This window comes from Leptodactylus fuscus, chromosome 7 (assembly GCF_031893055.1).
Source record: "Leptodactylus fuscus isolate aLepFus1 chromosome 7, aLepFus1.hap2, whole genome shotgun sequence".
Lineage (NCBI taxonomy): Eukaryota > Metazoa > Chordata > Amphibia > Anura > Leptodactylidae > Leptodactylus > Leptodactylus fuscus.
This window is the reverse complement of record NC_134271.1, coordinates 126,880,360-126,904,703: the sequence shown is the minus strand read 5'-3', so window position 1 is coordinate 126,904,703 and position 24,344 is coordinate 126,880,360.

Below are 24,344 nucleotides of genomic sequence, written 5' to 3'. Positions count from 1 at the left end.
TGTCACAGTACAGGATAATACACACAGTGATGTCACAGTACAGGGATAATATACACAGTGATGTCACAGTACAGAGATAATACACACAGTGATGTCACAGTACAGGGATAATATACACAGTGATGTCACAGTACAGAGATAATACACACAGTGATGTCACAGTACAGGGATAATATACACAGTGATGTCACAGTACAGAGATAATACACACAGTGATGTCACAGTACAGGATAATACACACAGTGATGTCACAGTACAGGGATAATACACACAGTGATGTCACAGTACAAGGACAATACACACAGTGATGTCACAGTACAGAGATAATACACAGTGATGTCACAATACAGAGATAATACACACAGTGATGTCACAGTACAGGATAATACACACAGTGATGTCACAGTACAGGGATAATACACACAGTGATGTCACAGTACAAGGACAATACACATAGTGATGTCACAGTACAGAGATAATACACAGTGATGTCACAATACAGAGATAATACACACAGTGATGTCACAGTACAGGATAATACACACAGTGATGTCACAGTACAGGGATAATACACACAGTGATGTCACAGTACAGGGATAATACACACAGTGATGTCACAGTACAGGGATAATACACACAGTGATGTCACAGTACTGGGATAATACACATAGTGATGTCACAGTACAGGGATAATACACACAGTGATGTCACAGTGCGGAGATAATACACACAGTGATGTCACAGTACAGGGATAATACACACAGTGATGTCACAGTACAGGGATAATACACACAGTGATGTCACAGTACAGAGATAATACACACAGCGATGTCACAGTACAGGGATAATACACATAGTGATGTCACAGTACAGGGATAATACACATAGTGATGTCACAGTACAGGGATAATACACACAGTGATATCACAGTACAGGGATAATACACACAGTGATGTCACAGTACAGGGATAATACACACAGTGATGTCACAGTACAGGATAATACACACAGTGATGTCACAGTACAGGGATAATACACACAGTGATGTCACAGTACAGGGATAATACACACAGCGATGTCACAGTACAGGGATAATACACACAGTGATGTCACAGTACAGAGATAATACACACAGTGATGTCACAGTACAGGATAATACACACAGTGATGTCACAGTACAGGGATAATACACACAGTGATGTCACAGTACAGGGATAATACACACAGTGATGTCACAGTACAGGGATAATACACACAGTGATGTCACAGTACTGGGATAATACACATAGTGATGTCACAGTACAGGGATAATACACACTGTGATGTCACAGTACAGGGGTAATACACACAGCGATATCACAGTACAGGGATAACATACAGTGATATTACAGTAATATTATGATGATGTAATTATTTTTTTCCACTCCTTTAGTAACTAGACCATGACAGTACACAGACCTCCTTGGAGTGCGGGTTCATCTATCATGTGTTAGCCTATTGCGCTATCCATACATCTAAATCCATGCCTGTAATTCTGTACCTTTGTGTCTCATGTTGTCTTTTCATGTTGTATTTTCTTGGCTTTTCAGCCGGCGGTGATTATAAAGCTTACCAATGGATTAAGCCGAATCACTGAGTTTTCTCCATTGTTATTATATTCTGAATATGTCAGCAAGTGAACGATTCCAACTTTCTGTGGAACTGATCACCGTCTTGACTCGAAGCCCTGGGGGACACTTGTATGGCAGAGACCAATTGTATTTGCACAAGTGATTGTTGCATCAAAACTTGGCGAGTTGCCCACAGATATACGAGCAAATCTACTTTTTACCAGTCATGGGAAACAAAAGTGTCTTCATTCTGTATTATTAAAATGCTGCGACTGCCCCACCCAGAATTAAGTCATGGGAAAGGAAACCCATTCTCAGTGTTTAACTTGCGGTTTATATTCAGGGAGAAACCAAAAGTGTCATGTGCACACAGGTGCAGAAACTGTACAGGTTACTGAGGGAAATATGGACTATGCAATATAGTGATATTTGTAATAATATTAGGATTTATGGCCTGTTCTCATTTGGTTCAAGTTGTGTCTGTAAGCTCAGCTGGGTATTAGCGCTCATGCACATGACTATAAGGCTGGCTGCGGTCTACAACCGTGTGCTAGTCGCTGACCGTGATTGAACCGTAATTGACCATGCACCGGTTGTGCGTCCATGACCCCATTCTTTCAAGGAATAGGAGCTTCAGAAGCATGGCCCCATACTGGACAGGAAAAGGACCTGTCCTGAATTTTGTTGGTTCACACAGGGGAAACCTGAAATTTTTGGAATATTTGTTGTGAAGGGGCCACTATGGGACATTACACTGTGTGGAGGAACCACTATTAGACATTGTACTGTGTGAAGGGTCCACCATGGATCATTATAGTGTGTGGAGATCATTATATGGTGTGGAGGAACAGCTATGGGACATTATTATGTATGACACTGTGTTTTTGCACAAAAAACGCAGGTAATTTTCCAAGAAAAATGCAATCATCGTACATGCACCATGTAAACGTAGTTTTACATCGAAGTGACAGTACCAGTAGCCTAGGACTGCATCAAGATACATAGTGTGTTACCGCCATAAGGCTGCTGCCACACTGTGCTCCTGGTTGCATACATTTACCAATAATTTGGGGCTGCACATGGGCTTTCATTGCTTCTAATGGGAAAGTACAGTACAAGCTCTTCACACTAATGGGTGGCTGCAGAGGTTAGAGGTGGAACTCTGGATAGAATATCCAGAAGATATGGGAAAACCCAGGTTATATGGTTAAGGGCTGTATCTCAAGTGGCACAAAAACAGCTCTACCCGATACCCAGCCAATAGGCTCAGTGAGGTTCTGACCATTGGGAGAATCACCGCACAAACACACAATGACTCAGCAGCAAAATACTTAAAGTGACAATAACACAAAATATTACGGTAATTGCAAAATATTCCTTTGAAATAAATGGGAGGTGTAACTTTTGCGGTGTATTCCACCACCAAAATTACGCCATGCGAATTTATCCTTAACCCAAGACCATAAATATGAAAGATGGTGGATCATTGACTGCTTTCGATTGCGTCATTCACACCAAAGAGATCCAAAGTACCTCTAGAAGTGATAGGAGAATAAGAACTATGCTGTGCCATAAAGGCCCCGGAATTATTAACAGACTCTGAAGTCTTAAACTGGAACTACTTAAAGTTAAACTTTCAGACAACTTTTGATTTTCTGGCAGTATTTGTGTCATTAATACATTTTGTAATATACTTTCTTAACAAATATTAGCTCCTTTCTGTGAAATCCTGTGTTTTTGAATTTTTTTCCCCTTGCTCTATGTTCCTGCTCCTCATTATATATGGGCTGTGTGAATTATATTATATGCAGCTGCAATGTATAAGGGTCCATTCACACGGAGGAAGTTGGCGCTGATTCTGGTGCAAAACTCGCGTCAGAATCAGTGCTGACAAGCCTCCCACTGACTTCAATGGGTTCCGTTTTCCGTGGGGAACCCACTGAAATCAATGGGGGAAAAAAAGCCTCCCACTGATTTCAATGGGTTCCGTGCGGAAAATGGAACCCATTGAAGTCAATGAGAGCCTTTTTTTTCATCACAGATTCTGACGCGGATTCCGCACCAGAATCAGCCCCAACTTCCTCCGTGTGAATGCACCCTAACAGTGATCCAGAGGCCTGGCTGGAGTTACCCACAGCAAGACATATTCTCTACCGATTTCTGTTTTGGCTATGAGACACATAAAAAGATTGCTTCATAACTTCCTAAGTATCACTTCCCAAGGCAGTACTGGTGTCAGAAGGAGGCCAAGACACAGTGGAGGCAACTGGATGTGGCTGTTTGTACCGGCAAAACTCAGGCTGCAAGTCCTATGTCAGCGCCGGCGGAGTGCGGGAGAGTCCTGGCTGGCTCCCAGGGGAAGAAGAAATTGGTTATAGGCACATCAAGGGTCCACCATCCAGACACAGATGGCTCCTTCATTACACACCCCTGTCTCTTCCCCATCTATTTCTAGGTACTTAACTGAAGGAAATTTGGTCATGCTGCCCATTTTGTTTCCTGCCATTGACAGCCAACCACGTCCCCTTCATTGGTAGGGGTGTCATGAGAGAGAAACCAGGACTGCCACAAACTGTAAGCCATAACTTTGGTCCAGTTTGGTCCAGTTTGTCCACGTTGCAGAAATGAAGCCTATTTTGTTGCAGATTTTGTTGCGTTCTTTTGAGCCAAAGGAATGAGAAATATATAGGAAGTTCTTATACTTCTATCTTCTGTTCAATCCACTCCTGGCTTTGGCTCAAAAAAACGCTGGTTTTCTGAACAGAAGAGGATTTTGCAGGAAGAAGTGCTATAAGAACTCTCTTTATATTTCCCATTCCTTTTGAGGCCCTCTTGGCTTTGGCTCCAAAAAAAAAACTCCGCAAAATCTGCAATAAAAAAATACAGCTTTTCTGAAGCCTAAAAATCTTGAAATCTTGGGGCATCTATGGGGCAGCGCTGCAATACCCGCACTCACCGCTACAGCAAGTGACCAATGTGGCTCATGGGATGTAAGCAATAATAAGACTGGTGATCTGTGGGGGTCCTAGATGTCAGACCCCAACAGATGTAATATTGATGGGCTATCCTAAGGCGTAGAATGGACCACACACCACTGAGGGCACACTGCTGGCTAGGTTCATGATATAGGGATTTTTGTGGCTTACCCATTGGGCAATACTGGCCCAGAGGAATGTTTACATGGAAACAATTGCTGAGTTGTTGATCGCTGAGAAGCCTTTGTAGCCGGGGGAACAGTTTATCCCGCTATTATATCTGACTACAGTCGTACAATAATACAGTAAGCAGACAGAACGATCAGTTTATCATATGGCCATGGGCCAGCCATTACATAAGCCTTCATGACTGATTGAGAAGTACTGGTTACCCATAGTGAGCTGGTTCTTACAGAGGACAACACGGGTGTGTAATAGATAGAAATCCAGTATGAATCTGTCACATGTTTTATATAACACTTTTTACATACAACATTAACCCCTTCCAACTGCAGCCATTTCTCAGTTTTCACTTTTTGTTTTTGACTCCCCTCCTTTCAAATCAAATCAAATCAAACAAGCTTTATTGGCATGTCCGAGTAGATATTTGGCATTGCCAAAGCTAGTAAAGTGTGTGTGTGTGTGGGGGGAGTTGGATTCGGGTGGGTGAGTGGTGGGTATGGGGTGGGTGGTTTCGGGTATAACAGTCCGTGGAGTCTCATCTTCCTCTTAGTTGGTGACCGCCATAACTTTTCTTTTCTTTACTTTTCTGTTCACAGGGTGATATAAGGGCTTAATTTTTGCGGGACAAATTGTACTTCTTAATGGTACCTTCAGGGGCGTAACTACCGGGGTAGCATGGGTAGCAGCTGCCACAGGGTCCAAGACATTAGGGGCCGGCGACTACCGCTGCGTTCTTTTTTCTTTTCTTAATAGGCCATTACCAGCTGGAGTTACTCCAGCTGGTAACGGGCCCTATTTACTTAACGATCCTGGCCGGGATCGATAAGTGACCGATCAGACCCTTGAGTATAATGATCGGAGGTCCAGCAGAGGTAAGGTAACATAAAAGACTGTGTTACTTACCTTTCCGCGCTCCGGGCCGGTTCAGGCCTACTTCTGGACACTCCCTGATGTCACATTACCCGGAATGCAGTCATGCGACGTTCCAGACTTCATTGAAGATAGCCGACACCACCGAGGACTTCAGCAGAGCCAGAGATAGGTAAGTAACAGTGTTATTTTATGTTTTTATCCCCCCTGGGTCTCCGATTATTATACTCTGGGGCCACTATGGGGCATAATACTGTGTACAGGCGCCACTATGGGGAATAATAGAGAGCGCAGGAATGTGTGTGTGTATGTGGCGGGGAGTCGGTTGGGGTCTTTGCCGCAGATAACTCACTCTGAGTATTGCCTATATGTCCCCAACCTAAACCTATTACCAAATATTAAAAATAAATCGGCTCAGTGCAAAAAAAATGGAAGTGTAGGAAGTCACATGTGTGTCCTTTGTTTTGCAGTAAACCTAACAAGTACATAAGGCAGTGTGATCCGAGTCACATTTCCAGTAATATCTTGTCCTTGCCTACGTAAGAGTCACGGCCTGGAAAGTCATTCCCAGCACATCACTCGGCAGTTACCGGTCACGATGGGATCAGTGTTGAGGAAACAACCAGGCTGCAGTTTTACCCTCCATGCTGACAGTCATGGAAATACTAATCCCAACCCGCCTGTATTTGTTTATAAAGCAGCAGCTGACAGATCGGGGTGACAGCCCTATGTGCATCAAACTTCACACACTCAAGAGGGGACTCGTAAGGATTTGTTTGTGTCACTTCAGGTTGTTACAGGATCACAAGATGTCAGAACTGTTTACACAAAATTCATTAAAGTTGGTGCTAAATTGGGCAAAATGAAACGTGAGCACATAAATAATGTCTTATTTATAACATAAACATCTTAGACTAGTCTTCTTTCTAAATGACGCGCGTGTAAGGCAAGCCAAGACGGATTGGAGATCCAGATTACTACATGTATCTAAGCCTAAAAGATTATTGGTATATAATATGGACATATCCACTTTGCATACACAGAGGTCTTCTTCATTGGATTGCACATGATAGGAACCACCACCTTCCAGAAAATGGCCTTAAGTGGGTGACTTGTGTGGGTTCTTACCCAAGATTGGCCCATATAATTTTTGTGTCTTACTATGTATTTTATGATGTGTTGTGAGAGAGTGAAGGGTGTGGTGTGGGAAGACAGGTATGTCCCAGCCAGGCAGCTAAAGGGTATTTGGTAAAGACCCACACCAGGGAGGTCTGCTGTGTAATCACGGCCTGATAATAGTCTGTGTATGAAGACTAGGAGTGTGTCACCACACTGACAGAGCTGATCTGTCCAGACTGCACCTACAAAGCAGGTACTGTACACCCCATTGTTGTTGCCAAGGCAGGAGTCTGGTAGCCAGGCTCTTGTATAGTCAGGGGGAAAGTTTCTTATGTTTAGTTAGTTCTCAGCTGAGAAGGTTTTTGTTTTGGTTATTTGTGCCTTTGCAAAGGCAGTAAACACACTACAAGTGAATAAAGCCTGAACTTGTGTGGAACCCAGTGTCTGTGTCCCTGTTTTCTGCACTGCTACAAGCATCTACCTGAGCAATTCCCCACAGTGTATTGTGCTGAATATGTTGATGACTTTACACTGTACAATGTCACATTATCACTTTAATTGTGTATATACTGAGGTTCAGCCCTCTGCTTCGTTTTGGCCCAAACTTGTTCAGATGGAGCTGGAATCTCTATTATTATACTCTGGGTTCTCCCTAGAACTCAGAGTATAATAAGCGGAGCTCCAGGCGAGGTGAGGAAAACTAACAAACACTTATACTACCTTGTAAGACCCAGGTGCAGTGACGTTGACACTCCCCACGTGACGCTGAGGCCTATTCTTGTTACATGTATGACAACCGCTGAAGGCTGGAAGAGAGCTGAAGAGAATGTCAGGTGATCATCAAATGCCCAGGAGAGGTGAGACAAGGTAAGTTTGGTATTTTCTCTCACCTCCCTTTGGAGGTGCTCTGAAGAGACTCCAGTGTATCATAGTGTTTCGTAGGTGACAAACCCTCAAAGTTTAATGTTCAGACGAACCCAAAACTTTTGAAAATTTTAGGTAGAATCTGGTTCTAAACAAATCAGTTGGCTCATCACTAGTGTTTTTTTTGGGAAAGTGGGTAGTGTGAGGGTTCTCAAAATGGGTGAAACTTAGCATGTATTGGTTGTGCAATGAGTGGTGTCTTTTGGCTTCAGTTGCTCCACAATCTTTGTATGCTATGACTTGACACCTTGTATTCACATTGGGTGGGAAGGCTCTCCTGTTCATGGTAGGTTTTCCGTGCTTTGACTTGACACCTTGCTTTCATGTTGGGTGGGAAGGTTCTCCTGTTAAGGAAGGTTTTCCATGCTTTGACTTGACACCTTGTATTAACGTTTAGTGGGAAGGCTTTCCTGTTCAAGGAAGGTTTTCCATGCTTTGACTTGACACCTTGCATTCATGTTGGGTGGGAAGGTTCTCCTGTTAAGGAAGGTTTGTGTGCTTTGACTTGACACCTTTCATTCATGATGGGTGGAAAGATTCTCCTGTTAAGGAAGGTTTTCTGTGCTTTGACTTGACACCTTGTATTTACGTTGGGTGGGAAGGCTCTCCTGTTCAAGGAAGGTTTTCCTGCACCTTTGGGTCTTCTGTGTGTAACTCCATTGCTAACAATCTAGTGTTCCATCCATAGAGTGCAATTCCGGAGCTGAGCCTGTTGTTTCTGAAGAATAGTATGGCAAAACTGTTTCATGTCTGAGAACTGAATATTATGAGTTATAAGCGAAAACCCCTATGAGAAGTGAGGGATCGCTGCGTGACATCACTATGCTCAAAAAGCAGGAAACAGGCTGCACTGTTCATGGGTAGGTTGGTGTAGGGGGAGGTTGGCGTACACAGTTGGCATACTCCTAGTAGGCCATGGACCTCTGGCCTAAGCACATGTCTCATTTGAATCCAGCCTGGTTCTGATGACAAATTGGTGCCTCTTCATCTTACAAACACTGCAATCACTTCATTGTTCACCAGACGTAGAGTCATATACAGTACAGCTCAGTCCCATTCTTACCAAGCACAGGCACTACTAAATGTGTAGCGGTAAACAATGAAGGGGATGCAGCGCCCACTGGAGGCCCCTTCAGTCAGCTCTGTAGTCGCCCAACATGATTGTCGAATTTTGGATCTCCATTAGAGATGAGCGAACAGTGTTCTATCGAACTCATGTTCGATCGGATATTAGGCTGTTCGGCATGTTCGAATCGAATCGAACACCGCGTGGTAAAGTGCGCCATTACTCGATTCCCCTCCCACCTTCCCTGGCGCCTTTTTTGCTCCAATAACAGCGCAGGGTAGGTGGGACAGGAACTACGACACCGGTGACGTTGAGAAAAGTAGGCAAAACCCATTGGCTGCCGAAAACATGTGACCTCTAATTTAAAAGAACAGCGACGCCCAGCTTCGCGTCATTCTGAGCTTGCAATTCACCGAGGACGGAGGTTTCCGTCCAGCTAGCTAGGGCTTAGATTCTGGGTAGGCAGGGACAGGCTAGGATAGGAAGGAGAAGACAACCACAACAGCTCTTGTAAGAGCTAAATTCCAGGGAGAAGCTTGTCAGTGTAACGTGGCACTGACGGGCTCAATCGCCGCAACCCAGCTTTCCCAGGATCCTGAATGGAATACACTGTCAGTGTATTCCCGTATACCCGATATATACCCCCGATACCCGTTCCAACGGTGTGCCCCCCACCTTCACCCCAGAAATACCCTGCAAGTCCCCTAGCAATAGAATTGGGGCTATATACACCCACAATTTTTACTACTGGTATACAGTGCCATTGTCTGACTGGGAATTCAAAGAATATATTGGGGTTATAAATACCCTCATTTCTTGCTACTGCCATATAGTGCCAGTTTCTGACTGGTAATTCAAAGAATATATTGGGGTTACGTGCACCCACAATTTTTACTACTGGTATACAGTGCCATTGTCTGACTGGGAATTCAAAGAATATATTGGGGTTATAAATACCCTCATTTCTTGCTACTGCCATATAGTGCCAGTTTCTGACTGGTAATTCAAAGAATATATTGGGGTTACGTACACCCACAATTTTTACTACTGGTATACAGTGCCATTGTCTGACTGGGAATTCAAAGAATATATTGGGGTTATAAATACCCTCATTTCTTGCTACTGCCATATAGTGCCAGTTTCTGACTGGGAATTCAAAGAATATATTGGGGTTATAAATACCCTCATTTCTTGCTACTGGTATATAGTGCCATTGTCTGACTGGGAATTCAAAGAATATATTGGGGTTACGTGCACCCACAATTTTTACTACTGGTATACAGTGCCAGTTTCTGACTGGGAATTCAAAGAATATATTGGGGTTACAAATACCCTCATTTCTTGCTACTGCCATATAGTGCCAGTTTCTGACTGGTAATTCAAAGAATATATTGGGGTTATAAATACCCTCATTTCTTGCTACTGGTATATAGTGCCATTGTCTGACTGGGAATTCAAAGAATATATTGGGGTTACGTGCACCCACAATTTTTACTACTGGTATACAGTGCCAGTTTCTGACTGGGAATTCAAAGAATATATTGGGGTTACAAATACCCTCATTTCTTGCTACTGCCATATAGTGCCAGTTTCTGACTGGTAATTCAAAGAATATATTGGGGTTACGTGCACCCACAATTTTTACTACTGGTATACAGTGCCAGTGTCTGACTGGGAATTCAAAGAATATATTGGGGTTACAAATACCCTCATTTCTTGCTACTGCCATATAGTGCCAGTTTCTGACTGGTAATTCAAAGAATATATTGGGGTTACGTGCACCCACAATTTTTACTACTGGTATACAGTGCCAGTTTCTGACTGGGAATTCAAAGAATATATTGGGGTTATAAATACCCTCATTTCTTGCTACTGGTATATAGTGCCATTGTCTGACTGGGAATTCAAAGAATATATTGGGGTTACGTGCACCCACAATTTTTGCTACTGGTATATAGTGCCAATTTCTAACTGGGAATTCAAAATGCTCAAGGCTCCCGGAAAGGGACGTGGACGAGGCCGTGGGCGAGGTCGGAGGAATGGTTCTGGGGAGCAAGGTAGCAGTGAAGCCACAGGGCGTCCCGTGCCTACTCCTGTGGGGCAGCAAGCATTGCGCCACTCCACAGTGCCAGGGTTGCTTGCCACATTAACTAAACTGCAGGGTACAAACCTTAGTAGGCCCGAGAACCAGGAACAGGTCTTGCAATGGCTGTCAGAGAACGCTTACAGCACATTGTCCAGCAGCCAGTCAGACTCTGCCTCCTCTCCTCCTATTACCCAACAGTCTTGTCCTCCTTCCTCCCAAAATTCCCAAGCTTCACAGAACAATAACCCCAACTGTCCCTGCTCCCCAGAGCTGTTCTCCGCTCCTTTCATTGTCCCTCAACCTGCCTCTCCACGTCACGATTCCACGAACCTAACAGAGGAGCATCTGTGTCCAGATGCTCAAACACTAGAGTCTCCTCCATCTCCGTTCGATTTGGTGGTGGATGACCAGCAACCCACCCTCATCGACGATGATGTGACGCAGTTGCCGTCAGGGCATCCAGTTGACCGGCGCATTGTGCGGGAGGAGGAGATGAGACAGGAGTTGGAAGAGGAAGTGGTGGATGATGAGGACACTGACCCGACCTGGACAGGGGGGATGTCAAGCGGGGAAAGTAGTGTGGATGTTGAGGCAAGTGCAGCACCAAAAAGGGTAGCTAGAGGCAGAGGCAGAGGTCAGCAGCTTAGGCGAAGCCAGGCCACACCCGGAATCTCCCAAGATGTTCCAGTTCGTACCCAGCCCCGAAAAACTCCCACCTCGAGGGCACGTTTCTCGAAGGTGTGGAGTTTTTTCAAGGAATGCGCCGAGGACAGATATAGTGTTGTCTGCACAATTTGCCTCTCGAAATTGATTAGGGGCTCTGAGAAGAGCAACCTGTCCACCACTTCAATGCGCCGTCATTTGGAATCCAAGCACTGGAATCAGTGGCAGGCAGCAACGGCAGGACAAAGGCCGCCTGCCGTTCACGCCACTGCCACTGCCTCTGCCACTGCCTCTGCCTCTGCCACTGCCACTGCTGACTGTGCTGGCGATGCACTCCAGAGGACAAGCCAGGACACCACTTCATCTGCCTCCGCCACTTTGTTGACTTCTCCCTCATCCTCCCCTGTTCCTGTCTTATCTCCTTCTCCTGCACCATCAAAGGCACCATCAGGCGCTTCTTTACAACAACCCACCATCTCTCAGACATTGGAGCGGCGGCAGAAATACACTGCTAACCACCCACACGCGCAAGCCTTGAACGCCAACATCGCTAAACTGCTGGCCCAGGAGATGTTGGCGTTCCGGCTTGTTGAAACTCCCGCCTTCCTGGACCTGATGGCAACTGCGGCACCTCGCTATGCCGTCCCTAGCCGTCACTACTTCTCCCGGTGTGCCGTCCCCGCCTTGCACCAGCACGTGTCACTCAACATCAGGCGGGCCCTTAGTTCCGCGCTTTGCACAAAGGTCCACTTGACCACCGACGCGTGGACAAGTGCATGCGGACAGGGACGCTACATTTCACTGACGGCACACTGGGTGAATGTAGTTGAGGCTGGGACTGCTTCCCAAACTGGCCCGGTGTACCTCGTCTCCCCGCCTAACATTCCTGGCAGGGACACGAGAAGAACACCCCCCTCCTCCTCCTCCTCTACCGCCTCCTCCTCCGCCACCGCCTCCTCCTCCGCCACCGCCTCCTCCTCCGCTGTTAGATTGACCCCAGCTACGAGTTGGAAACGTTGCAGCACTGGCGTTGGTAGACGTCAGCAGGCTGTGCTGAAGCTGATCAGCTTGGGGGACAGACAGCACACTACCTCTGAGGTGAGGGATGCCCTCCTCGATGAGACGGCAATATGGTTTGAGCCGCTGCACCTGGGCCCAGGCATGGTCGTTTGTGATAACGGCCGGAACCTGGTAGCAGCTCTGGAGCTTGCCGGACTCCAACATGTTCCATGCCTGGCCCACGTCTTCAACCTAGTGGTGCAACGTTTCCTAAAGAGCTACCCCAATGTTCCAGAGCTACTGGTGAAAGTGCGGCGCATGTGCGCCCACTTTCGCAAGTCGACAGTAGCCGCTGCTAGCTTAAAATCTCTCCAGCAACGCCTGCATGTGCCACAACACCGGCTTTTGTGCGACGTCCCCACACGCTGGAACTCAACGTTTCAGATGTTGAATAGAGTGGTTGAGCAGCAGAGACCTTTGATGGAATACCAGCTACAAAACCCTAGGGTGCCACAAAGTCAGCTGCCTCAGTTTCTCATCCATGAGTGGCCATGGATGAGAGACCTTTGTGACATCCTACGGGTGTTTGAGGAGTCCACAAGGAGGGTGAGCTCTGAGGATGCGATGGTGAGCCTTACAATCCCGCTCTAGTGTGTTCTGAGAGAATCCCTGATTGACATCAGGGATAACTCAGATCACACAGAGGAGTTAGGGATAGCATCCGATCCGTCACAGCTGGAGAGTAGGTCCACACATCTGTCCACTTCACTGCGTTTAATGGAGGAGGAGGAGGAGGAGAAGGAGGAAGAAGAGTTGTCCGATGATGTGATGGTGATACAGGAGGCTTCCGGGCAACTTCGAATCGTCCCATTGTTGCAGCGCGGATGGGTAGACATGGAGGATGAGGAGGAAATGGAGATTGAACTTTCCGGTGGGGCCAGAGGAGTCATGCCAACTAACACTGTGGCAGACATGGCTGAGTTCATGTTGGGGTGCTTTACAACCGACAAGCGTATTGTCAAAATCATGGAGGACAACCAGTACTGGATCTTTGCTATCCTTGACCCCCGGTATAAAAACAACATCTCGTCTTTTATTCCGGTAGAGGGGAGGGCCAATCGCATCAATGCTTGCCACAGGCAATTGGTGCAGAATATGATGGAGATGTTTCCAGCATGTGACGTTGGCGGCAGGGAGGGCAGTTCCTCCAGTAGGCAACCAAGTTCTCACCGGTCCACACAAACGAGGGGCACACTGTCTAAGGTCTGGGACACCTTGATGGCACCCCCTCGCCAAAGTGCCGCCACGGAGGGTCCTAGTGTCACCAGGCGTGAGAAGTATAGGCGCATGTTGCGGGAATACCTTTCCGACCACAGCCCTGTCCTCTCCGACCCCTCTGCGCCCTACACGTATTGGGTGTCGAAGTTGGACCTGTGGCTTGAACTTGCCCTATATGCCTTGGAGGTGCTGTCCTGTCCTGCCGCCAGCGTCCTATCTGAGAGGGTGTTCAGTGCAGCCGGTGGCATCATCACTGACAAGCGCACCCGTCTGTCAGCTGAGAGTGCCGACCGGCTCACTTTGATAAAAATGAACCACCACTGGATAGAGCCTTCATTTTTGGGCCCACCTGTGTAAAGCACCCCAACATGAAACTCCATGTCTGTACTCAACCTCTCCAATTCCTCCGCATCCTCATACTCATCCACCATAAGCGTTGCACAATTCTGCTAATACTAGGCTCCCTCCACCCTGATTTCCCCAACTCTGCTGGTTAGAGGATCCCTCCACCCTGATTTCCACCAACTCTGCTGGTTAGAGGCTCCCTCCACCCTGCTTTCCCACAACTCTGCTGGTTAGAGGCTCCCTCCACCCTGCTTTCCCACAACTCTGCTGGTTAGAGGCTCCCTCCACCCTGCTTTCCCACAACTCTGCTGGTTAGAGGCTCCCTCCACCCTGATTTCCACCAACTCTGCTGGTTAGAGGCTCCCTCCACCCTGCTTTCCCACAACTCTGCTGGTTAGAAGCTCCCTCCACCCTGATTTCCACCAACTCTGCTGGTTAGAGGCTCCCTCCACCATGAATTGGTCCAAACTGGGCTGTTTAGCGGCTCCCTCCACCATGAATTGGTCCAAACTGGGGTTTTTAGAGGCTCCCTCCACCATGAATTGGTCCAAACTGGGCTGTTTAGAGGCTCCCTCCACCATGAATTGGTCCAAACTGGGGTTTTTAGAGGCTCCCTCCACCATGAATTGGTCCAAACTGGGCTGGTTAGAGGCTCCCTCCACCATGAATTTGCCCAAACTGGCCTGTTTAGAGGCTCCCTCCACCATGAATTGGTCCAAACTGGGGTTTTTAGAGGCTCTCTCCACCATGAATTGGTCCAAACTGGGCTGTTTAGAGGCTCCCTCCATCATGAATTGGTCCAAACTGGGGTTTTTAGAGGCTCCCTCCACCATGAATTGGTCCAAACTGGGGTTTTTAGAGGCTCCCTCCACCATGAATTGGTCCAAACTGGGGTTTTTAGAGGCTCCCTCCACCATGAATTGGTCCAAACTGGGCTGTTTAGAGGCTCCCTCCACCATGAATTGGTCCAAACTGGGGTTTTTAGAGGCTCCCTCCACCATGAATTGGTCCAAACTGGGGTTTTTAGAGGCTCCCTCCACCATGAATTGGTCCAAACTGGGCTATTTAGAGGCTCCCTCCACCATGAATTTGCCCAAACTGGGCTGTTTAGAGGCTCCCTCCATCATGAATTGGTCCAAACTGGGGTTTTTAGAGGCTCCCTCCACCATGAATTGGTCCAAACTGGGGTTTTTAGAGGCACCCTCCACCATGAATTTGCCCAAACTGAGCTGTTTAGAGGCTCCCTCCACCATGAATTGGTCCAAACTGGGGTTTTTAGAGGCTCCCTCCACCATGAATTGGTCCAAACTGGGGGTTTTTAGAGGCTCCCTCCACCATGAATTTGCCCAAACTGGGCTGTTTAGAGGCTCCCTCCATCATGAATTGGTCCAAACTGGGGTTTTTAGAGGCTCCCTCCACCATGAATTGGTCCAAACTGGGGTTTTTAGAGGCACCCTCCACCATGAATTTGCCCAAACTGAGCTGTTTAGAGGCTCCCTCCACCATGAATTGGTCCAAACTGGGGTTTTTAGAGGCTCCCTCCACCATGAATTGGTCCAAACTGGGGTTTTTTAGAGGCTCCCTCCACCATGAATTTGCCCAAACTGGGCTGTTTAGAGGCTCCCTCCATCATGAATTGGTCCAAACTGGGGTTTTTAGAGGCTCCCTCCACCATGAATTGGTCCAAACTGGGGTTTTTAGAGGCTCCCTCCACCATGAATTGGTCCAAACTGGGCTGTTTAGAGGCTCCCTCCACCATGAATTGGTCCAAACTGGGGTTTTTAGAGGCTCCCTCCACCATGAATTGGTCCAAACTGGGCTGTTTAGAGGCTCCCTCCACCATGAATTGGTCCAAACTGGGGTTTTTAGAGGCTCCCTCCACCATGAATTGGTCCAAACTGGGGTTTTTAGAGGCTCCCTCCACCATGAATTGGTCCAAACTGGGGTTTTTAGAGGCTCCCTCCAGCATGAATTGGTCCAAACTGGGGTTTTTAGAGGCTCCCTCCACCATGAATTTGCCCAAACTCTGCTGGTTAGAGGCTCAATCCACCCTGATTTTCAAAACAAATGTTGGTGCCAACCTCAACTTACTACAAGGGCCAAATTCACTGCTGGTGACAAGCTCTCCTCACTGCAAGTGCCAAATACACATGTTTCAAGGTGTTTTCCTACTGTCAGAGAGGTGGTATTGAGTGTGTAAAGTGTGTAGTTGTTAGGCTGTGATGTTGGGGTAATAGAGGGTCTTTGGTGTGTTAGATGCCCCCAGACATGCTTCCCCTGCTGTCCCAGTGTCATTCCAGAGGTGTTGGCATCATTTCCTGTGGTGTCATAGTGGACTTGGTGACCCTCCAGACACGGATTTGGGTTTCCCCCTTAACGAGTATCTGTTCCCCATAGACTATAATGGGGTTCGAAACCCGTTCGAACACACGAACAGTGAGCGGCTGTTCGAATCGAATTTCGAACCTCGAACATTTTAGTGTTCGCTCATCTCTAATCTCCATCAATTAAATGTTATAGATTTGAAAAACCCCTTTCAACACCATATTAGTCCATTTCTTGCAACTGTAAAGCGCGCCAGGTTCTAACACTTCTTGACCCCCCTTGGCAAACCCTGGAATAATCAGAATTTTCTTCTCTCTCTGTATGTATGTAGATTCCCAAATCTTCAAGGCATTCTTCTGTAATCTATAAAATATACCTCCTTCTCTGTTTGTACATTGTCTGTCATTGGTCACAAAGTGTTTTATGAGTCTTGCCAGTCTACAGAGGCCTGCACACAGCGTGACCGACATGTGACTGCCGGATTCTTTCCTTGACTTACATTCCTTGCCCAGCAGTTGCTGCTACTCTATATGGTTTTTGTGCTGAACATAGGCATGTAGTACAATGTTGGTTTAGCAGATTGACACAGCCAGCGCCATATGGTGACATACGGCAGACAGAGCTACATTTTGCATTCCAGCATTCCTTTATATATGTTGTGTCCGTAATGGTAGCATATTCTGGTATGCAGCCTCATTGACTAGATGTCAAGTTTAGAAACTTTTGTTTACACCCAAGGGGGTGGCCATAACTTAAATATAACTGCGCTATTTTAATATATTTCAACATTGAGCGCAATGTCTAAAGTCTATTTATTTATGCAGTTGCTCCTCTTTTAGCTTTTCCAAATGTGCATATGTCTGGAATGGAGAGCGGGGAGTAAACCACAGCCATAATACCTCTGAGAACAAAAGGAGCAGGCATGTCGAAATCCAAAAGCTTGAGCCTTCTTTGCCCCACTGTATATGGCATACAGGAGAGTTGGAGAAGAGGCGTTCAAGGGGAGATATGATAAACCTGTATAAATATGTAAACGGACCATACAATTTCCAATATGGGGAAAAAATGTTCTGTATAAAATCCCCTTAAAGAACAAGGGAATCATGCAGACAGGAAAGTAGATTGTGAATGTTCTGTGCGGAGATCTGGCGGCAAGCACACGGACCCCATGATAGTCTATGGGGTCCGTGTGCTTTTACTGCACAGCGCTTGCAATTGCATTTGGTATTCTGTTCCGGGTGGTTCCCATGCAGACTCCCATGGACGGAATACCAATGCAAATGTGAACCAACCCTTAATCTGATTTGGAGCTAGATTTATAGATACAAAAGACTTGTTCCCCTAATATGCAGTAATTGGTATAGATCTTATAGGGGTTTTGTGCCTGTAACTGGAAGATAACCAATCGCTGGAGCGCTAGAGGGTGCCGTTCTTATGGACGTGGATGGTTTGTCAAGTGCAGAAGTCTGAGTGGGTGAAGTCTTAAGATAGTGAGACCCTGATCGATGGGGCGCACAGTTCAATTGGTGTACAGAGGGTCAAGTCTCATAGGATACCCACATAGGTGAGGAAACCAACTGAGGAGAAACCAGAAAACAAAGCCACAAGCAGCCTGGAATGGATTCCAGTGAGTAACAATGTGCGGGACAGTGGGGTTTGACTAGTAGAAGCAGCCATGATAGTGTTAGGCCTAATAACAAGAGGGATTCCCATGCCATACAGGGCAGGTGACTGAAGACTGGTAGTGAGCGGGAGCCAATCGGCCAGTCAGTTGTTCAAAAAGTTGCTCTTTTTTCCCAAGTTTCCTTATTTAGTTGCCATTAACTGCATACTATATTCCTTCCTCTAGATAGATCAACCCTGTAGGGTTATAGATTGGACTCTATATGGATTGTAACTATATACTGGTATTGCACTGTATATCTTCTTCTTCAGCTTGCATACCTCTCCCATGTATCCTTCACATTCCCCTCATGTTATAGCAATACGTCACACATTTCTCTGTAGAAAGGTGAAATTCTGTGTCCATTGGAAAGGTGTCTCTATACTCCAGACAATGTATTGAAGTGCAAATGTGACCTCTTACAGGGACAAGGTATAGATTACAGTGACCCCTTGTTCCATGCCTATGATGACATCTACCTTCAGGCACTTGGTTAAAATGATAAGTACAATCTGCTTTCTGTCTGCGGCCTATTTGTCAGGCCTGTGTCTGTCACCATGTGATTATCTTGGGTTTAAAGAAAGGGGGATTACTTCTCCTGGCATGTGTCTTCTCACTGCTACCTCAAGTATGGTGACCACATCTGGACCAGCCTGGTCGACAGACTTGTGAGCCTGGTCCACTCCAGATCTTCCAAGGACTGGACGTCCAGTGGAACAGATGATGTAACAGGTCTTACGATCAGATAGGTTCTGACCCATCTATAAAGTAGTATCACCAATCTCAAAGGGTGGCTTTAAAGCAGTAGCATTACTCTTAGGGTGACTCTAACTTTAAGGGCCCCTTCACACGGCGTAAGCGCGCCGCTCATTTAGACATGTATACACGTGTCTGAGCGTGGCGCTTCAAAACAGAGCCCATTGATTCCAATCGGCATATACGCGTGCTTCCCATTGAAATCAATGGGCTCTGTTTTGAAGCGCCACGCTCGGACACGTGTATACATGTCTAAACGAGCGGCGCGCTTACGCCGTGTGAAGGGGCCCTAAGGCTGAGGTCCCATGTAGTGAAAAAGTGCTGTGCAAAAAACTGGCGAAAGCATGAGATTTACTCTGCGGACTTTCTGTTTCAATCATACCTATAAGTGAAACCGCCGGCGTTTCCGTAGGTGTAATTGACATGCTGAGATTTCCAAAAACGTAACGATTTTCGAAAACGCATCATTTTTGCTGCATATATTTTTCTGTAATGTGTGAAGGAGATTTTTTAGAATCCCTTTCACTTTGAAGGGACTGTGAAACGCAGCGGATTTTGCCGGGGTGTTTCCTGCCACATGGTGGCTTTGAATACAACTTTACACATTCGTGAACAAATTTCTTTAACCCCTTGAGTATGATAGTTTCCCTTCATTGTGTTTACTCCCTGATTTCCAAAAAGCACGTTTTATTTTTCCATCAAGAGTTGTATGAAGGCTTATTTTTTGAGAGGTGGCATTTAATATTCTCTACAATGTACTAAGAAGCTGGAATAAAATTGAGGATAGGGTGGAATTAGAAATTGTGCGTGATTGTACGTGATTTTCTTTTATTGATAGGCAACTCATTTTCCCTGTTTTTATTGATAATGGATCTCTAAGTAAAAGTTGGCTAAAACGGGTAGTTTTGGCAATTGAGAATTTATTAACTCTTTTGTGGACAATAAATATCTTATGTATATGAACAGCTTCACAGCTATGCAGAGGCATGCAGCCTCAAGACATGTTGGCTATGTAAATCTTCATTATGGCTGAATTCACACTCTACATTCAGGCACAGTGTGTGTGTGAGCTCTGTCAGGTGCACTATTGTACTCCAGCAGTTTCACCCCATCTCACATGTATGTTAGTGAATGACACTGAGCGACCTGCTGAGTCTTTTTGAGCCATGAGAGTACACCCGCACATGTCCATGTTCTAACATTTAAAGGGTTTACAGACCATATATGAATTTTCATACTGTGCTGTCGTTCACCAGATATATCCTATTAATATTATAAATGTGAAAGTTTGTGAGTTTGTGGGTTTGTGTGTTTGGATGTTTGCATGTTCGGATGTTTGTTCCTCAATCACGGAAAAACCGCTCCACCGATTTGGCTGAAATTTTCCACAAACATAGTTAATACACCCGATTGCGCAATAGGCTACTTTTCGTCACAATAGCGCACATATGTTTGTGCCAGGACCCCCACAAAACCCAAACTCACACCACCATCTCTGCAATCTCACACACTTTGGACCATAGCAAGCCACAAAATTCATATTGCCCTCTACAGCCTCGCCCCTAACCCCACACAATCACATATACATATACTTTACCACTTTGCCCCTCACCTTAACGATACTCCAGGAGGCGCTCTTTAACGTTCCGGAGCAGCCATGTTTGCCGACCCCCACCGCTTTGACAATCCACGACAATGCCCACCCATGTCAATACCCCTAGGCGGTCTAAAAAATGCAAAAAAAAAAAGTTTTAAAAAAATAAAAAAATATATAAAAAAAAATAAATAAAAAGGATTAAAAATTCAAATCACCCCCCTTTCCCTAGAACACATATAAAAGTAGTTAAAAACTGTGAAACACATACATGTTAGGTATCCCCGCGTCCGAAATCGCCCGCTCTACAAAGCTATACAAATATTTTTCCTGTTTGGTAAACGCCGTAGCGGGAAAAATGGTCAAAAGTGCCAAACCGCCATTTTTTCACTGTTTTGATTCTGATAAAAATTTGAATAAAAAGTGATCAAAGCAATAACATTTCCCGAAAATGGTAGAACTACAAAGTACACCCGGTCCCGCAAAAAAATACGCCCTATACATCCCCGTACATGGACGTATAAAAAAGTTACGGCTGTCGGAATATGGCGACTTTTCAAAAAATAATTTTTTAACACAGTTTTGGATTTTTTTTAAGGGGTCAAAATGTAAATAAAACCATATAAATTTGGTATCCCCGGAATCGTAACGAAACACAGAATACAGGGGACATGTCATTTTGGTTGCACAGTGAACGCCATAAAACCAAAACCCGTAAGAAAGTCGCAGAAATGCATTTTTTCTTCAAATCCACCCCATTCTGAATTTTTTTCCCTGCTTCCCAGTACATTATATAGAATAAATAATGGTGGCATCATGAAGAAAAATTTGTCCCGCAAAAATTAAGACCTCATATGGCTCTGGGAGCGGAGAAATAAAAAAGTTATGGGGTTTAGAAGGAGGGGAGTCAAAAACGAAAAACGAAAATCAAAAAATGCCATCGGCGGGAAAGGGTTAACTTCAAATACTTCTGTCCCAAAGTCACTATGTACAGTTTCTCACAACACCGTATATATAGCAGCTCAAATACAAAGTAACTTCAACACAAAAGTCTCACGTATTCTCTGAATTACAGCAAAAACAAGATACAAAGTTACATTTCATATCCCATACCTTATACACAGTACGAAAACCTTACCCGCGCCTGTATATACCCACTGCTACAATCACCGCAGACGAAGTCGCGGGTACCAGCTAGTATTATAATAAATTGTAACAAGGGTCCGAGACAGTAAAGTACCCCAATAAATTTAGAGAAATCCTATCAAACTTGATCCAAAGTAGATTTAATATAACAGAAATATTTTTTTTTTTAGCAAAAAGTGAGTTTGGCTCATCAGGTGCATTTCTCAAAAAGTCCCACAGAGAAAACTGAAATGCGGCATCTGCTTCTGATCACTCAGCAAAAAAAGAATCACCTTTTTCTTTGTATTACTTGAGTGCTGTAATTTTTTTCTTCTTTACTGTGACAATTATCCCTGTACTGTGACATCACTATGTATAATATCCCTGTACTGTGACATCACTGTGTGTATTATCCCTGTACTGTGACATCACTGTGTGTATTATCCCTGTACTGTGACATCACTGTGTGTATTATCCCTGTACTGTGACATCACTGTGTGTATTATCCCTGTACTGTGACATCACTGGGTGTATTATCTCTGTACTGTGACATCACTGTGTGTATTATCTCTGTACTGTGACATCACTGTGTGTAGTATCCCTGTGCTGTGACATCACTGTGTGTATTATCTCTGTACTGTGACATCACTGTGTGTATTATCCCTGTGCTGTGACATCACTGTGTGTATTATCTCTGTACTGTGACATCACTGTGTGTATTATCTCTGTACTGTGACATCACTGTGTGTATTATCCCTGTACTGTGACATCACTGTGTGTATTATCTCTGCACTGTGACATCACTGTGTGTATTATCCCTGTACTGTGACATCACTGTGTGTATTATCCTGTACTGTGACATCACTGTGTGTATTATCTCTGTACTGTGACATCACTGTGTGTATTATCCCTGTACTGTGACATCAATGTCTGTATTATCCTGTACTGTGACATCACTGTGTGTATTATCCCTGTACTGTGACATCAATGTCTGTATTATCCCTGTACTGTGACATCACTGTGCACATGATCCTTCTGCATTAGGGTGAGTATAATAATCACGTCATTCATGTTTTGCTCATGATATTGGTTATGAGTTATGCCCCTGGAGGAAATTAAGTAAGAACTGCTGACATTTCTTGTTTTTGCTTTCCTCCCTTCTCAGTTCCTTATGAAGTGACTCATATACACAGTCTGTCTAATATGAATCTGTATAGTAAACTAAGAACAGGACCCCAGGACCTAGTACACACCTATGTATCATATAGGTACAGGACGCCAGACAGGTCAGGTTTATAGAAAACAAGGTTTTATTTACATTTTTACATTGGGTTTTCTTCTTCCAGCCACTGCTGGGTACAATTACATTTATACAAGTATATACATAGGAAGGACATCAGGAAACCAGTTATACTCTTGAATACCTATATTAATATTGACATAACAAGGTGTGTTATTTGAAGGGCAGATAAGTCTTTTAAAGCTTACTTGTACAAGAAGCAAATAGCATGGCCATCCCTGAATGCCGGAGGATGTGGTAGAACAAGATCTGTAGGTTCGACTATTAGAGCAGCATGCCAGAGAAATTTGTTAAAGGGAACTGGTCATGTGAATGGGAGACTGAGTGCGAGGCATGTTATAGAGCAGGAGTAGCCGAGCAGAATGATATATAGTTTATGGGGGAAGGATTCAGTATAACTTGCCATTTATGCGTTTATTGCTCTTAGTGGGCGGTCTTATTAAGTGGCACCGCCCACTGGACTCCTAGGCCCAGAATAAAGCAATAAAATACAAGTTCTCCTCAATCTTTACCTGCAAAGTTATATATCAATCTGTTCAGCTCCTCCTGCTCTATGTCATGCTGCCTGCAGATCAAACACCATGTTCATTGTGACACGTTCCCTTTAAAGTGTCAGGTTCCACTAAGTTCTCCAATACCATTTTTACTGCCAAATGACCTGTAAATATATCCAGGATGGTATTTTACATACGTGATACATATTATTCAATGAGATCACATGACAATACACATAATAGGGCACAATCTACTGTTACTTATATTTCACGATTTCATCTCTTTAACGTCCACCTCCAAACTCAACTTTCTATCTAACCACTGAATTTTTTTTTTTTTTTTTTTTTCTTCTTCGACTACCTTTTAAGAAATTTGTCTAATTTCAATCACAATTTCCTTTACCTTTACATGACAAATTCCAAATAAATTTTCCCTTTCAGGTATTTTTTCGTTCTTACAATCTGATACAGATTTATCTTTCTATCTTTTCTACATACTATTCCTACGCCTACAACAAACTTCCTTCCTACCATCCAACAACTTTGCCTTTTCCATCCAATTTTTCAAAAATTCACATTTCTACGACTTCCAATTTTTTGACAAGATCCTTCCCGTGAAGATCTCAGTTGCGTCCGTGTCTTATTCTATAGTAGTGAACGGAATACTAATAGTCATTTCTCCTGAAGGTCCCTCAATGGATATAATGGGTATATAATACTTTATGGTAGTGGGTGGAAGACCAGAAGAAACTTTTTGTCAATGTTCCTAAGGCATGCTGCAATTCTAGCCAAGCCAATGATCTACAGCAGAAGAGGAGTTTCACAGTTGATACTTGTTCAGGACTTGGAGATATTCCCATGATGAGATCTTCTCATATGTTGTAGGTTGCATCAGAGGGGATTTCAAGAGTTAGTCCCGGTGCTTTTTTTGGATTGAGAAATAGCAGCATACAAAGCAAGTTCTAAAAT